Source organism: Rhinoderma darwinii, chromosome 3, assembly GCF_050947455.1.
Source record: "Rhinoderma darwinii isolate aRhiDar2 chromosome 3, aRhiDar2.hap1, whole genome shotgun sequence".
Taxonomy (NCBI): domain Eukaryota; kingdom Metazoa; phylum Chordata; class Amphibia; order Anura; family Rhinodermatidae; genus Rhinoderma; species Rhinoderma darwinii.
The window spans coordinates 317,054,385-317,070,031 of NC_134689.1; the positions used below are offsets into that span (position 1 = coordinate 317,054,385).

Genomic DNA, 15,647 nt, shown 5'->3' on the forward strand with positions numbered 1-15,647 from the left:
AAACAAAACAATGCGTGACTTCCGATACACACAGACAGTGGGTACTTTCCATGTATCAGCCACTACCAAATTGTTAAATTGTGGTCTTGCTATGACTAGATTATTATCAGGTTTGTTGTGTTGGAGCAATTCTTCAATTCGATATGGAGCGTAACTCGTTGTATACCGTACTGTTAACTTTTATGGTCATAGATAGAAAACCACTATTTCTTTCATCTGACGCATCACTTGCAATGTCATATAAATAGTTCTATTACATTTGCATGACACAACAAAGATAGCCTTAAAAACATATTAGTATATAGCTGGCAAAGAATTTAAACCCACGTTCTACAGTAGTTACCTTTCCATTTCTGCAGTCAGGATAATGAGACGAGCCATTACTCTCACCCAAGCTTCTTGACTATGCACTGAAAGAGATTTAACAATTTTTTTAAAATTTGCACGGTGTATGTGATTTCTTACACAAAGTTTACAAAGTTTGCCCCTGAAAATTGTTTGTAGAAATTTCCCAGTTTACTATAATGCTAAGCTTCGGATCATACACAAAGCTGACATACGGAAACATTTTATTTATTACCTGCTGCTTATATAGCACCAATATATTCCACAGCGCCGTACACAGATTGCCATCACTCACATTAGTTCCCGTCCTGTCCTTAGTCCCCCTATATGACATACAAGCTAGGGCTAATTTTAGAGCAAGCCAAGTAACATATCCGTATGCTTTTGCCGTGTGGAAGGAAAATAGGGTACCCAGGGAAACCCATGTAAACAGAAGGAGATCATACATATTCCATGCAGATGTTACCCTTAACCCCTTAAGGACCTGTCTTAAAAAGGTCTTAATAACCAGCTATATTTCTGTTTTTGCCTCTGACTTTCAGCAGGCATAACTTTTTTTATTTTTTCATTGACGTGGCTGTATGAGGCCTTGTTTTATGAGGGAGAAATTGTATATATTTTTTTGCGCAGTTTGGGGGGGGGGGGGGTCGAAAAAATTTATTGTGTATGGTATATAATTTATTTTTACGGTGTGACTATAAAAGCGATTCTCAGCATTGTTTTTCATTTTAAATTTTTTATCCCATTCACATTTCATGCTACATAACCTGTTAAATTTATTCATCAGGTTATTACGGTCGTGTAGATACCAAATTTATGTAGGTTTTTTGTATTATGTAATAAATAAAATATGCAATGAAATATATTTTATTCAAAATGACTTTTTTGGGTGACTTTTTTCATTTATTTTTTTGTTCGATTTTTGTTTTCCCCATTAAGTGCTAACTTTATTTACAACTTTATTTTGTACTTATTTTATACACTTGAATACATTACACTGTGTCACTATGACACAGGCTGCTGTTAGGGCAGCATATAGTGTGCCCTAACAGCAGGCAAACTGAACAACAGCCCTGGGGTCCTTTCTAGGTCCCCAGAGCTGATTGCTAACCACTCAGGCACCAACCTGTGATGAGTTTATCCTAAGCGGACACTTCTAAGGGCCCTTTTACACCAGCCAATTATCGGGCAAGTTACTCATGACAATTGCCTTGTATAAACACAGCAACCTAATTTCCGCACAGTTATTTTCTGCAACGTCTGAACTAACTTTCCTAAAAATGAATAGAAACAAATGTAAAAAACAGCCGCTGCAGAATTCCACTGCAGACTGTCCACAGCGGAATTCAACAGCAATTCCACCACGTCTCAATGTGCCCTTAGAGTCCTTATACACGGCCTGATTTGAGCCGTGAAAATGAGCGCCAATCGACGAGATCGCTCGTTTGCTCCTTTCACAAGAAGCGATTATTCGTTATGTATGCGGACGAGCAATCGTTACTACAGTTGTTCGTCCCCATACATTTCCATCATGTCAGAATCACATCTCCTTGTTTACACAGTGAGATGTGCTGTCGACTAGTGACTATTTTATTTGCCGCATAAACGAGCAGATCAGTCAATAAAATAGCATTTGCTTGTTTATCGGCTAATCGATGCCCTGTTTAAACAGGGCAACGATTGGGAACGAACATTCATATGAACTCTCGTTTGCCCGATCATTGGTCCGTGTAAGGGATTGTCCAAAGGGCACAATCCTTTATGTATGTGGTTGCCATTTGTGCAACTCTCTCCTTCTCTGTGTTGCTGAATTAGCTCGGAGAGTGCAAATTCTTGGTGCAGCCACTGTTCTTGAGATTGAGGTGATATTTCTTTTGCTGCACTTAGTGACTACTACTCAAACTCTTTAAAAGGGTTGTATAAATTTGGGGGGAAAAAATACACTGCTTTTTTTTCAAAAGCAGGGCCATTCTTGTCTATGGGCCGCGTGCAATATTGCATGTCAGCCTCATTCTTTTGGATGGGTTGAAATGCAATGTCTCACACAGCCCAAAATCAAGAATGGAGCTGTCTCTGGAAGGCCATGTTTTTCTAATCCCATACAACCTTTCTAAGGACATCTAAAAGATGTTCTGTAATCCATCCTGTAAGACCTTGTCCACTAGAAATCAACTACCAATATCCAATGTAAATAGGGCAATGGCCAGCAACTCCTCAGTTATGCCATCTTAAAATAGATACAACAAAAGTGGTCTACAAGTTCAAGCGTGTAGCTCTTAGCCATGGCCAACATGTTAAGGAGTTGCTGGACTTTGTTCTGTTCACACTGGATGTTTACTTGCTGATCCTCAAGTCGTTACCTTGAACCCCCTCTTTGGATTCTATATTTTGGAGCTGCAGCCATTATCTGATATAACCGCAAGACTGGTGAGCGGTATCTACTCTTATGTTTGCAATTTACCAATATCCAAGACTGACAAACAGAGGCGATGAATCTGGTTAATACACAAATAAATGGTCGCCCATCAATTTATGCTGTACCGGCTGGGTACAATATATGGTTAATTTGTCTTGCAGAACATGTAATGCTTGTCTTAATTCTATCATATGACTGTGTTATTCTACAAATACTGCCCGCTATGTTAAAGAATAATCCTATTAAGAAATATGAATAAATTATGTTGCATTAAGCAAAAGAAATCCTTCACTTCCTATATATTTCTATATTTATTACATTGTTCTCCATACATTAACCTTCCATATTGAATATGATGCTTTCTTTGTTCCTTTGTGTCCTCTCTTGGGTTGATTTGTATAATGTGTAAAATTAACCTCTTCACTGCCTGTATGAGATGCCAATCTGAACAGTTGTTGTCTGACCTTTCCAGCAATGTACATTCTTAGCAGTGCTACCATCTCAAGCTTTGATACTTTAATTATACCTTGTTCAAATTATGCATTCCTACAGTATGCAGTTGTCACAATGCGGCATCTTACACTTCCGAAAGCAGAACTAAGTCCTATAATTTCAAGCTGTCTTATATACATCATATGTGCATTATTTGGCAATTTCTTAGACAGCTGTTAGCCATTAAATTCTGTGTCCTCTAGTTAAATGCTCATTGTAAATAATAAATTCCTATTTTGCAGGGCCTGCGTGATGTTACATAGCATATGGTTTTCCAGTTTAGCATTTGTCCACTTTTCTCATATAAAATATACTGTGCACTGTAATTCACAAGGATGATGGAGAAATTGAAGTTTTTGTGGCATACAGGTACACGTCATAGGACAGAAAGTAATTCATTGTCCGCTATTAAAATAAGTATATATTGGAATATATATCATTACAAAAAGGGGGTAGCTATAGTAGGTGCAGAGGTAGCAATCGCTCCAGCCCTTGTGTCCAATGGAGCCCAAAGGCTCCTCTGCCACAAAGCAAGACAACAATAATATCATGGATCATGGCAGGTGAAGACTATGTTCCAGATTGTGTATTGGGCCCAGGAACAGATGTGGCGTATTTCTGCATACACTGTCCCCATCAATGCCGCACATAATCTGTCTAACTGCCATTATCCTCCATGTCCTTACTGCAAATTCTCCACCTCCCACAGGTTACATTAGCATTAATATAAGTTGTGGCAGATTCTTCCAACCTATAACACCTGACTTTTACTGCTTCCTTTTCTTGCACACAGGTGTCCAGTACTGGATTAGAAAAATAACAGCATTAAAACAAAATTATTATTAGAAGACATAGATACAGATGTTATGTAATACTGAGAGATGTACTGGATACTGAGGGGTGATATTACCCTAGTGTCACCTATTTCTGGACAAGTCACTTTATTTATTTTTTGATATCTAATTTATGTTTGTTATGATAAACTTTTTGTATACATGTTTTTTCTAAAAGTAGTCCTATAGTTGATGAGCAGTTTCTTACGGTATTTAAATACAGTTTATTTGTGTATGTGAATCTTTGCCTTAGGAAGAGTTTCTATTTTAGTATTGATCAAGGGCACAAAAATGCTAAATTTTCTGAAATATTTCATCCAGGTTTCTTTTGCCTTTAAATATTTATTGACTGTATGGCCTGATTTACACAAATGTTGAATACGTCCGTGTGACGGCCGTTGAAACAACGGCCGTCACACAAACCTATGTAATTCAATGGTGCCGCTCACTCGCACATTGTTTCTACAGAACGTGTGAAGGGTCCATTGCAGGATAGAATATGTCCTATTTTGTTCTGTTTTCACGGATGCCTCCATAGACTCAAGTCTATGGGGATCCGTGAAAACAGAACCTGCACGGGGGCACCTCGGACGTGAAAAACGTCGCGTTTATTACGTCTGAGTTTCTCCACGCTCGTGTGAATCTAGCCTAAGTCATACATTATCAGTAAATTCAGAAAGCATTTCAATATTTGCTGTATATCTCCAAGACAGTATCACACATAACAGGTTTAGGCTCTATTCGCCCTTATAGGTGATCATTTATAATTCTGGGAATACTCCTTTAAAAAAAATGTTGACATATATGTTTTATATGTGAAGCTTTTGAATGAGGGGCATATTAAAAGATAACCCCAGTAAGATAAACCAGAAAACCACATTTATAGACTTCAGCACTAGTGCACAGTAGTCATCATTTTTTCTGTCTGCAGCCGTAGCATGCAATGGGGATATTTAATTTTGTGCTGACCAACAATTGACCTTGCATGGCCCACAATAGAGCACTCTTGTATATAAGAGCCCTATTTCAGCTGGAAGGTGTCTAACAGATCAGATCAAGCGATATCTAAGGTTCTGCACACACTGGACTCAAGTCTTCCGTTTTTGACCGATCCAAGCCTGATTCATGTTTATCACAAACATATGCCGATCCCATTAAATGTCATCTGCCAGGCTTCCAGTTTTTCTACTGGGTAGAATAGATGTACCCTACAAGTGTCTTAGATGTTTGCGGATCATTAGGCATGCCAAATCATGGTACTATATACAACTAAATCAATGATATCTGTGTGGAGAAAAATAGTGAAATGGATAGCCTAGCATCGATGATACATTTTTCTCCTAATTTTTTTAAGAAGCTCTGGGACTAGAAATAACGGAACATTTTTTATCCCGATTTATGCTTTTATCTAATTATAAAAAGTCAAAAATACATTTTATGAAATGCAAGTAGCAGCTTGGGCTTCAGCTGCAACACAAGGGTTCATGCCAAGAGGGGTGTTGGGTTACTTTTGTGTGGTACATTAAAATTCATCTATTACGTTCATGCTGTAATTGTACATTATGTTTGGCAAACTGAAGTATGTTGGCCAGACAAGCGGTTTTTCAGCTTGTAAGTGAAAACCCAGTAGGTGGGTAAGTGAAGTGCTGGCTAATCCAACGATTCAGAGAAAGTGTCAGCGGTAAGTTTGATAAATCATGCTTTGTGCCAAGACAAGAGAGGTTTCAACCAAGTATAGGTCTATTTACTAAAGGCAGCATTCTCCTACAAGCACTGTGTTTTCTGCTGCAAAATTGGACCTTTTTAGTGAATGCCACTACGAGTGTTGCAGCGCCTTCAAACAGCTGATCAGACGTGCCAAGAGTTGAACCCCCACCAATCTCATATTAATGGTCTATCCTGAGGATAACTCCTTTAAGTGTTCACTTCCATTGCAGCGCCACCACAGGAATGAAGGCTTACACGATGTACGTTAAAATCAATTATGTAATCGACATGTAGTGCACCAGTGTGAGAGACACTCTTTCGAACGTGAGACCCCTCTTTAGTGACCCAGAATTCCTAAATAGGGTATTTGAAAAAAGTTGTTTTAAATCAGAAAACCCCTCTAACAAGTGTTTGGAACTTGCTTATGTACTTAAGGAGACCATAGAAAAAGTTAAATGAACAATTATGTCAATCAGGGGCGTCGTTTTCACCGGACCTGCGAGGCCCAGGTCCTGGATCCCCGAGCGACTGCCGAAACAGGAATCGCAGCATTCACAGCATTTGTGATTGCGACCAGACCACAGCCGCCTGCACCACGTCTGTAAAAATTTTCTATAGTAACTGGGGCCTATGTCATAAAATACACGGGGCCCTGTTAGTATAGTAACGCCACTATACTTACCCTCCCTCCTGAGCGCAGCAGAAGTCCTGACATCTCGCGTCATGCCATCACGACGCTGTGTGCCGTGCATGACGTCACGACGCTGGATGGACTGTATAAGTTTACTATCTGCTGGGGCACTGTATCTAAACCTAACATGTGATAGGCTTAGCTACATGGTGTGATCCTGTCTGCTGGGCCCTGTATCTAAGCCTACCACATTGTAGGCTTAGATACATGGCCCATGTGTGATGCTGTCTGATGGGTCTTGTATCTAAGCTTACCACATAAATACATGGTCTGACAGACAGTATCACACATATCTAAGCCTACCACCTGTGTTACTAATGTTTTTTTTTTTTGTGTTTGTTTTTTTACATGTTCAGTTGTTGGACAACGTCAGATTCGAGGACTGCTTCAATGGCGGATATTTTTATTTTCAATAAAATGGTTAATGAGGATTGTGTGGGGGTTTTTTATTTCAATAAAATATTTCTTCTACGTCTTTGTATTTTCTTTTAATCGTCATTACTAACGCCTTAGTAATGTCCGCTGGCTGATTGACAGCATCCTTTACTAAGGCAGAGCTTAGTGTTAGCTGGTGCAGAGGCTAACACTAACCCCCCCAATATTACCCCGGTGTCCATCGCCACCAGGGGTGCTGGGAAGAACTGGGTACAATCCAGTACCCGACCATCTGTAGTGATGGTGGGGCACTGAGATGGCTGCAGGCTGGTATTATTAGGCTGGGAAAGGCCAAAAACAGTGGGCCATTCTACCGTGGTAATGCTAGCCTGCTGCTGCTATGTTGTATCTAGCTGGTTATCTAAAATGGGGGGGACCACACGTCATTTTTTTTTTAAATGCAAAAAACATGCGCTCCCCCATTTTTCATAACCAGCCAGATCCAATATAGCAGCAGCAGCCTAGCATTACCAGGGTGGGATGACCACTGTTTTTGTCCTTTCGCAGCCTAATAATACCAGCCTGCAGTCGCCCCAGTACCCGGCCATCACTACAGATGGTCGGGTACTGGATCGTACTCAGGTCTTCCAGCTACTCCTGGTGGTGGTGCGTACCGGGGTAATAATGGAGGGTTAGTGCTAGCCTTTTCACATGCTAACATTAAGTCCTGCCTTAGTAAAGGACGTTGTCAATCAGCCAGCAGCCATTACTAAGGCGTTAGTAATAAAAATTTTAAAAAAACAATACAAGGACATAAAAAAAATATGTTATTGAAATAAAAAACCCACACAACCCTCATTAACCATTTTATTACGAATAAAAAATCATAAAAAACAATTCTTACACTTACCTTTCCTGGGTCCAGCGCTGGAACCGCAATGTCAGCGAGTTGGGCCCTATATCTAATCCTATCATGTGTGATACTGTCTGCCGAGCCACTGTATCTAATCCTGTCCATAGCTACAGGGTCAGAGTGCTACAGATATGCTATCTCATATATATATATATATATATATATATATATATATATATATATATATATATATTTATTTATTTATTTTTTAAAACAGGCAGCACTCAAAAAGTTGTAGCAAAATTAGAAAAGGTGCTTTATTCCATCTGTCCAATACAGCAACGTTTCAGCTCTTCAATATAGCCTTTTTCAAGCTTTTGAAAAGCTATTGAAGAGCTGAAACGTTGCTGTATTGGACAGATGGAATAAAGCACCTTTTCTAATTTTGCTACAACTTTTTGAGTGCTGCCTGTTTTTTGAAAAATATATACCTTGGGAGACTATGGCCGTATCCCTGGCGGGCTTGCACCCTCATTTTTATGAGACCTGGACTGTGCGGTTGACATTTTTTGTGTACCTATATATATACACACACACACACACACACACACATACATACACACGCACAAATTATTTTTTGGAGGTGAACATATGTTAGTACAAGGATACTTACTGCTTGGGCCCTGTGTCTAAGGCTATAATGTGTGATACTGTCTGCTGGACCATGTATCTAAGCCTATCATGTGTGATACTGTCTGCTGGGGCCATGTATCTAAACCTACCATGTATGATACTGTCTGCTGAGACAAGGTGGGTATGTGGGACTACCTACAGGGGACTGCGTGGCACTGTCTACAAGGGGGATGTATGACAGGGGGACTGTGTGTGGAATCATACAGGGGGGTCAGTGACACTATATACAGGGGGCATTGTGTGGGGAACTCTCTACAGGTGTCTGATTAGAGCCCAAAGACATAACTTTGCTTGGGGCCCCAGAAATGCCAAATTTGAACCTGAGGTTTAGTACGAGTATACTTATCTAAGGCTACATTCACACGGGCGGAAGAGATAAAAGTGAGTAGAAAACGCTCGTATATCTGTCCATGTGTTTTGCATTTTGTATCAGTTTGCTTTGCGCGTGGAATGTGTTTTTCACGCACTTGCAAGAACTTATTTTTTTTTCAGTGTAATTGATGTGTGAAACACGGACAGCACACGGATGTCGCCCCTGTGCTGTCCGTGGTTTTAACGCACCCATTGACTTCAATGGGTGACTGGGTGCATCAAAACGCACCAATATAGGACATACAGTGAGTTTCAAGCAACAGACTCTCGCTGTGTGAAAACTCACGCATGTGTGAATAGCCCATTGATATCAATGGGGCCGTGTGATTGTGCCCCTGATCTTAAGACCCTAGCAATGTCCCTGATGTCAATTATCTTGTAAAAAAAACAAAAGGCGTAAAACTAAAATTTATTGTGTTTGTTTAATTTTTTAATTATAACTTTAGAAATTGTAACTAATATGCTACAAAATTGGATTGCAAACAATTCTATAACATATTACTCTTATCCAAATCACTTTAGAATTATATTAGAGGGTTGCTTACAAAGTAATTTAAATGATACAATGAGCCTTTAGGCAAAAAAGGTTGTGGGCTACTTTCCCCCCACTATAGTCATGGTGTGCTTCAGCCGGGTTAACATTTGCATCTGAGCATCAAGTATCTCTTGTTTCTTTTTCTCTTCTTTCATTTTTGAAAACCAGGCAGGACCCCAAAATGGTCAGGGTCTGATCATCCCTTTTTGTTTGTGTACTGGGAATAGTATAGGAGCATGTTCAAAGTTAAGCAACTAAAATGATAAGAACTATGTATTTTTTCTCTTACAACTTAAAGAGGCTCTGTCACCAGATTTTGCAACCCCTATCTCCTATTGCAGCAGATAGGCGCTGCAATGTAGATTACGAGAACACGCTGTGTGTCTGCACTGCCAGAAGCTGGGCGTTCTGAAGAGAATTGGATGATACTTCTCGTCAGAACGAGTAGTAAAAGTAAAAGTAGTAAACACGCCCCGATGTACGCACATAATACACGCCCAGTTGGACTTTTACTTTTAAACACGCCCAGTTGGACTTTTGCAAGCCTCATTTGCATAAATACAAAAATGGCCATAACTTGGCCAAAAATGCTCGTTTTTAAAAAATAAAAACCTAACTGTAATCTACATTGCAGCGCCGATCTGCTGCAATAGGAGATAGGGGTTGCAAAATCTGGTGACAGAGCCTCTTTAAGTGGGCTTTTTTCTTTTTGAAAAACATGCACACTCGGGAAACACAGCTAGGAAGCACACCACATTAATGTTGTTTTTTATATTTGGGGGAGAAGGGTTGTTTGCTTGAATACTTATTACTGATATTTTCTTTTTTTATGATAAAACATTAGTTTTTGATTTGATTTGACTGTGTATATATGCGCACTTGTATCTTTTGGGTTTGTATATTCTAAGTTATCTTTATTTTTAATCAATTAATTGTCCAATCTCTACTTCATTAATCCCAATGAGAAAATAACTATGTAAAATTATATGACATGGGTAAGGCTGGAGTCACACGAGCATGTTCGGTCCGTGAAGGACGGAACGTATTTCGGCCGCAAGTCCCGGACAGAACACACTGCAGGGAGTCGGGCTCCTAGCATCATAGTTATGTACGACGCTAGGAGTCCCTGCCTCTCCGTGGAAATACTGCCCCGTACTGAAAACATGATTACAGTACGGGACAGTTGTCTTGCAGCGAGACAGGGACTCCTAGCATCGTACATAACTATGATGCTAGGAGCCCGGCTCCCTTCAGTGTGTTCGGTCCGGGACTTGCTGCCGAAATACGTTCTGTCCTTTACGGACCGAACATGCTCGGGTGAATCCAGCCTAACAGTATAGATTTTGATGCATTTTTATTTACCCCAAAAAAAGAGTAGATACAATACAAAAAAAGGGGTTTTCCTTCCTAGAGGATACACTTGGCAAAAAAAATAATGTTTCTGTGTAAACCAGGCCTAATGGCTACAAAAGACAGAGACTATTTATTTAACCCTATTCACAATGGAATTATAAAATTGCATTGGTGTTTACTGAATAAGGTATAATAAATGTATATATCGTGTTAATAATTTTAAACCAAAGTGTGAGCTTCGTCTTCCTTTTCACTACACAGTTGTCATCCATATGGTCAACATTAGTGTGTAATCTACAGGAGTTACAGAGAGCATTTAATAGCGCACTATAAAAGTGTTCTCTGCCCTATAAACATGCCTCCCAAGCAAACACATATTGCTGCATCAGGCTTGTTTATGTGTTTCTAGATTGTAAGCTTTGTGGACAAGTATGTGACTGGTGAAAATAAAACTATTTCACAATGTTTCACAACTTTTCAACTTACGGTTACAACTCTTAAAATGTGTTCTTTTGCATATTTGTGCCTCTGTGGTCTCTGCTTGATCAGTTCAATGAATCTGGAATGAAAAAAAAGATCACATTTACCTTTCATTATTAAATGTTTCTCTGTCTCAGTCATCTGTTAATGTAACTCATTTTTAAAGTGTACAGAAACCTCCATAGTGGGTTATTTAGGATTAGAAAAATGCTGTTGTTTTTGTTTTGTTTTTCCAGAAACCGCGCCACACCTGTTTATAGGTTGTGTCTGTTCCTACAGCTTGGATCCATTGAAGTAAATGAGGCTGAGCTGTAATACCACACACAACCTGTGTATACTTGTGGTGCTGTTTTTGGAAGAAAGCAGCCACTTTTCTTGTCGCTTACCAAATTTTGCAAGTGATGAGAGAAAAACGCAAATTTTACCACTACAATGACTCATGTCAGCACTTGCAACATTTTACTAAAGCAACTGACACCAAAATAGAGAGTAAACTATATAGTAAATGAGGGCTATTGAGCTGAATTACAAAATTCTGGCTGCCTGCAGTCACCACTAAGAGGAGTACACTGCATACTGTTTAATTATTGGGTTGAATATATAAACTTTATGCAGTAACATCCTACGTTCCCCCTAGTGGCAGCCAGAAGAATTGTATCATTCAACTTACTGACAAAGCATAGGATTTGGAAGTCTGTATAAGAAATACAGAGCTTCGACTGCTATAAAGATACATTAGGAGATTATTATTAATAATAATAATAATAATAATAATAATAATAATAATTATTATTATTATTATTATTATTATTATTATTATTATTAATAATAATAATAAAAAAGAACAGAATGTTTTATTGATAAGAATTTTAAACAGAAACAAAAGTGGTGTTCAAGGGTAGACATTTACTTTAAAGACAGGATACCTTTAAAGAGGCCTTGTCACCAGATTATAAGTGGCCTATCTCCTACATAATCTGATCAGCACTGTAATGTAGATAACAACAGTGGTTTTTATTTTGAAAAACGATAATTTATGAGCAAGTTATGAGCAATTTTAGATTTATGCTAATGAGTTTCTTAATCACCAACTGGGCGTGTTTTTACTTTTGACCAAGTGGGCGTTGTACAGAGGAGTGTATGACGCTGACCAATCAGTGACCAATCAGTGACCAATCAGCGTCATACATACGTCTCATTGTTCCAGCCCAGCTTCTTTCACTGCACAATCACACTGTAACAATGGGCTGGAACAATGAGAAGTGTATGACGCTGATTGGTCACTGATTAGTCAGTGTCATACACTCCTCTTTACAACACCCAGTTGGTCAAAAGTAAAAACACGCCCAGTTGGTCATTAAGAAACTCATTAGCATAAATCTAAAATTGCTCATAACTTGCTCATAAATGATTGTTTTTCAAAATAAAAACCACTGTTGTTATCTACATTACAGTGCCGATCAGATTATGTAGGAGATGGGGCATTTATAATCTGGTAACAGAGCCTCTTTAAGAAAGGCCATCTATCTGTACAATGTCCTACTAAAATTGAACTAGAGGGCAACTTAAAATCCCCTCAAAATATTAAGTCACATGACACAGTCCCCTGCAGCACGGCCCTGTCATCTGGCTCCCTTATTGCCAACCATTAGCTAAATTTTGATATGTACCTTGCCAATATGCCTAAATAAAAGGGTTAATCCCTTCCTTCAAATAACAACTATTGCCATATTTTAGCAACCTCTCCCTGATCTGACTGTAACAAGCACATGCTCGAATTAATCAGTGACATTACAGCTTTATCGATGGGAGTCATCTGGGATAACTGAGAATGAGAAGAGCCCTTATACACTTCATGGAGCAAAGATGGTCATGCATGGTGGTCATCCTCTATTTAACAGAGAACAGAACCCCTTCATTCTCAGGACTGGAAAAGCTCCCAGATACCAGAGCAAACCAATCGAACAAATATGGCATGTCAGATTGATATGTCATAAAAGTAATTCACAGGAAAGCCCCTATATCTTTAAATGGAGATGTCACTGGTCCGTATTATTCACTGAGACTTAACTCCTACCTGGCTGCAATAACTCACCCTCTTCGATCTCTGATGTACAGTTGCACATATACTCATTGCACACATATTGTGCCATTTATCCGTTGTTTGTATTATGGCCCACGACAGAAGGCTATGACAAGATGAAGGAATGATCAACGCTATTATAACGATTTCAGTATATTTTTTCTGGTTTTCTGTTTTCAGAACAACCTAAACAAAGACATAAATGAAAAGTTAGAATCATAATAATACATAAAAACACAAATAGCATCACCAGAAAGCGATCATAAACTACATGGGATATTAATTGCTGGTCTAATCTGCTAGACACCGACCTAAATAATATTGCCACCTTAAAACACACACCCAACCCAAAATCAACAGTATCTACATAACTATGCCCATACAAGCTGTACCCATACCAAATGTACCAGTATAAAGTGTCTGGCTGCAACTTATTCCTTTTTCCCGTACATGTTCTTGGTGGAGTCGGGAGGAATAGTTGTCCACAGATGATGCATGTGTATGGCCAGTTTATGAATAAATATCCTTACACGTAGCAATCAACAAGGCTTAAGCTGTTATTTTGTAATACAGTTTTAAGAAAAGGGAGCCACATGTCTAATAGTATATATATATATATATATATATATATATAGTAGAGTTTTCTTTCTGTATAGTTAACTTAGCACAACATTTCAGAAATGCCCCTAATGAATTAACTGTAGGAAATACTAAGCTAAAACGTCATCCTTCCTCAGCATGCTGTTGTAGAAGTTTACAGGTGATACCCAAGTGTAGGCATCATGTTCCAAGATGTTATCTAAGGAATGGCAGATGATACCTTCTCATTTAAGCTTGTATCGTCATGTATGCTTGAAAGGACTGGGAACAACCACAAGTAAGAAAAAGTGCAGAAAACAGTAATAGGGTTGTGATTCCATTAAGGGTTCATTTTTTTTCGCTTTATATTAGCAACTTCTGAGAGTGCTCTCATCATAGTCTATGGGAGGTTCAACAGAGAATATGGGACACCCCTTCATAATTTGTAAGGGTCTCAGCACTCCCCATCCCTCTTATCAAACATTAATGGCATAGCTCATGAATAATCTATATTCTACATTTTGGATATGCCTTAAATGTTAATGATGGGAAAAACCCAATAGAAATCAGTCCTAGGAAATGCTATATTATATATGTATTTTATTTAATCCATTTTCTGGTATGGGTTTCTTCCATGATGTGGGCCAACATTGCCAAAAATGAAAAAAGAAAAACATCAGAAGAAGAGAATGTGGCATTTAATCCAAAAACATACTGTAGTTTTATGGAATAGCACAAGTTACACCAATGTAACATAAGTCCACTACACTAAAGTACTACAGCACCCAAAATGCAGCAAAAATGATGTGTGTGAAATTCCCCTCATGTGCACGTGTACAGGAGCCATTGACTGAAGGCCGTCTGGCAGTACATGCAGTTGGTTACATTTATATTACATCATTATTATTATTAGTTATTTTGAAGCGCTGTGCACATAAATAAAGAAGGGTTAAAAGCATAATATGAGACAATAAAAACAAGTACAATAAACATGAGCTTAATGAATGACAGACTGGTACAGAAGAAGTGAGTATCCTGCCCACGAGGACTTACTATCCAGAAGCGATGCAGGAAGGAGACAGTAGGTGAGGGTAGAATCTGTTTATCCAGTAGTTGTGGCAATGGGGTTATTGTAGGTTGTAAGCTTTTATGGAGAGGTGAGTTTTCAGATTGATTTTGAAGGTTCCCATGGTGGGAGAGAGAGGATGATGTATTAGGATAGAAAGTTCCAGAGTATGGGGGATGCGTCGGAGAAATCTTGGAGACAATAAAATGAGGAGCAGAGAAGGAGAAAGCAAATACGGAATATCTTGTGTGGACCGGAGATTACGTGTGGGTGGGTACGGTAAATTAGGTCAGAGATGTATGGAAGGGTGCAAGAGCGTTAGATAAGATGTTGCAGTAGTCTAGACGAGAGATGATGAACATGAAACTATTTTTACGAATATCAGATTCTTTTGGAATCCAATAGAATAAAGCCTTTGTATCCTTCCTAATGCCTCATATGGATGTATAGTAAGGCCTCCTACACTACGGTGGGCACTGTACTACAGCCTCATACATCTCAGAGGTTGCTATGTGCATTAGACCTTGATAATAAACTGCAAAAAAGTGATGCGACTTTATACCAACGATATACTGTTTTGACAGATCAACAAATCCATCAAAAAAAGTATACATTGGTATCCATCAGACGGATGTGTCATATCTAAGAACTAGAATTTAGTTTAATACGTGTAAGCTTGTAAAGCTGGGCAATTTAAAAAGAAAAAAAAAAACAGTTTTATGTTCCTAGAATTGGTTCTATGGAAAAGTGTTAGGATGCTGGATGGAAAAAATG

General features: G+C 38.8%; 1 long non-coding RNA gene across 2 annotated transcripts in view; it reads right to left on the bottom strand.

Moving 5' to 3' along the window:
- The window catches only part of LOC142749782 (uncharacterized), a 52,908-nt gene that overhangs the window by 16,620 nt on the left and 20,641 nt on the right, over positions 1 to 15,647 (bottom strand). For both annotated transcript variants that reach the window (XR_012882455.1, XR_012882454.1), the window contains exons 4-6: positions 13,241 to 13,414; positions 11,152 to 11,224; positions 344 to 410 (exon numbers count right to left, since the gene is read on the bottom strand). This is a non-coding gene — a long non-coding RNA (uncharacterized LOC142749782). The remainder of the gene's footprint in view (positions 1 to 343; positions 411 to 11,151; positions 11,225 to 13,240; positions 13,415 to 15,647) is intronic.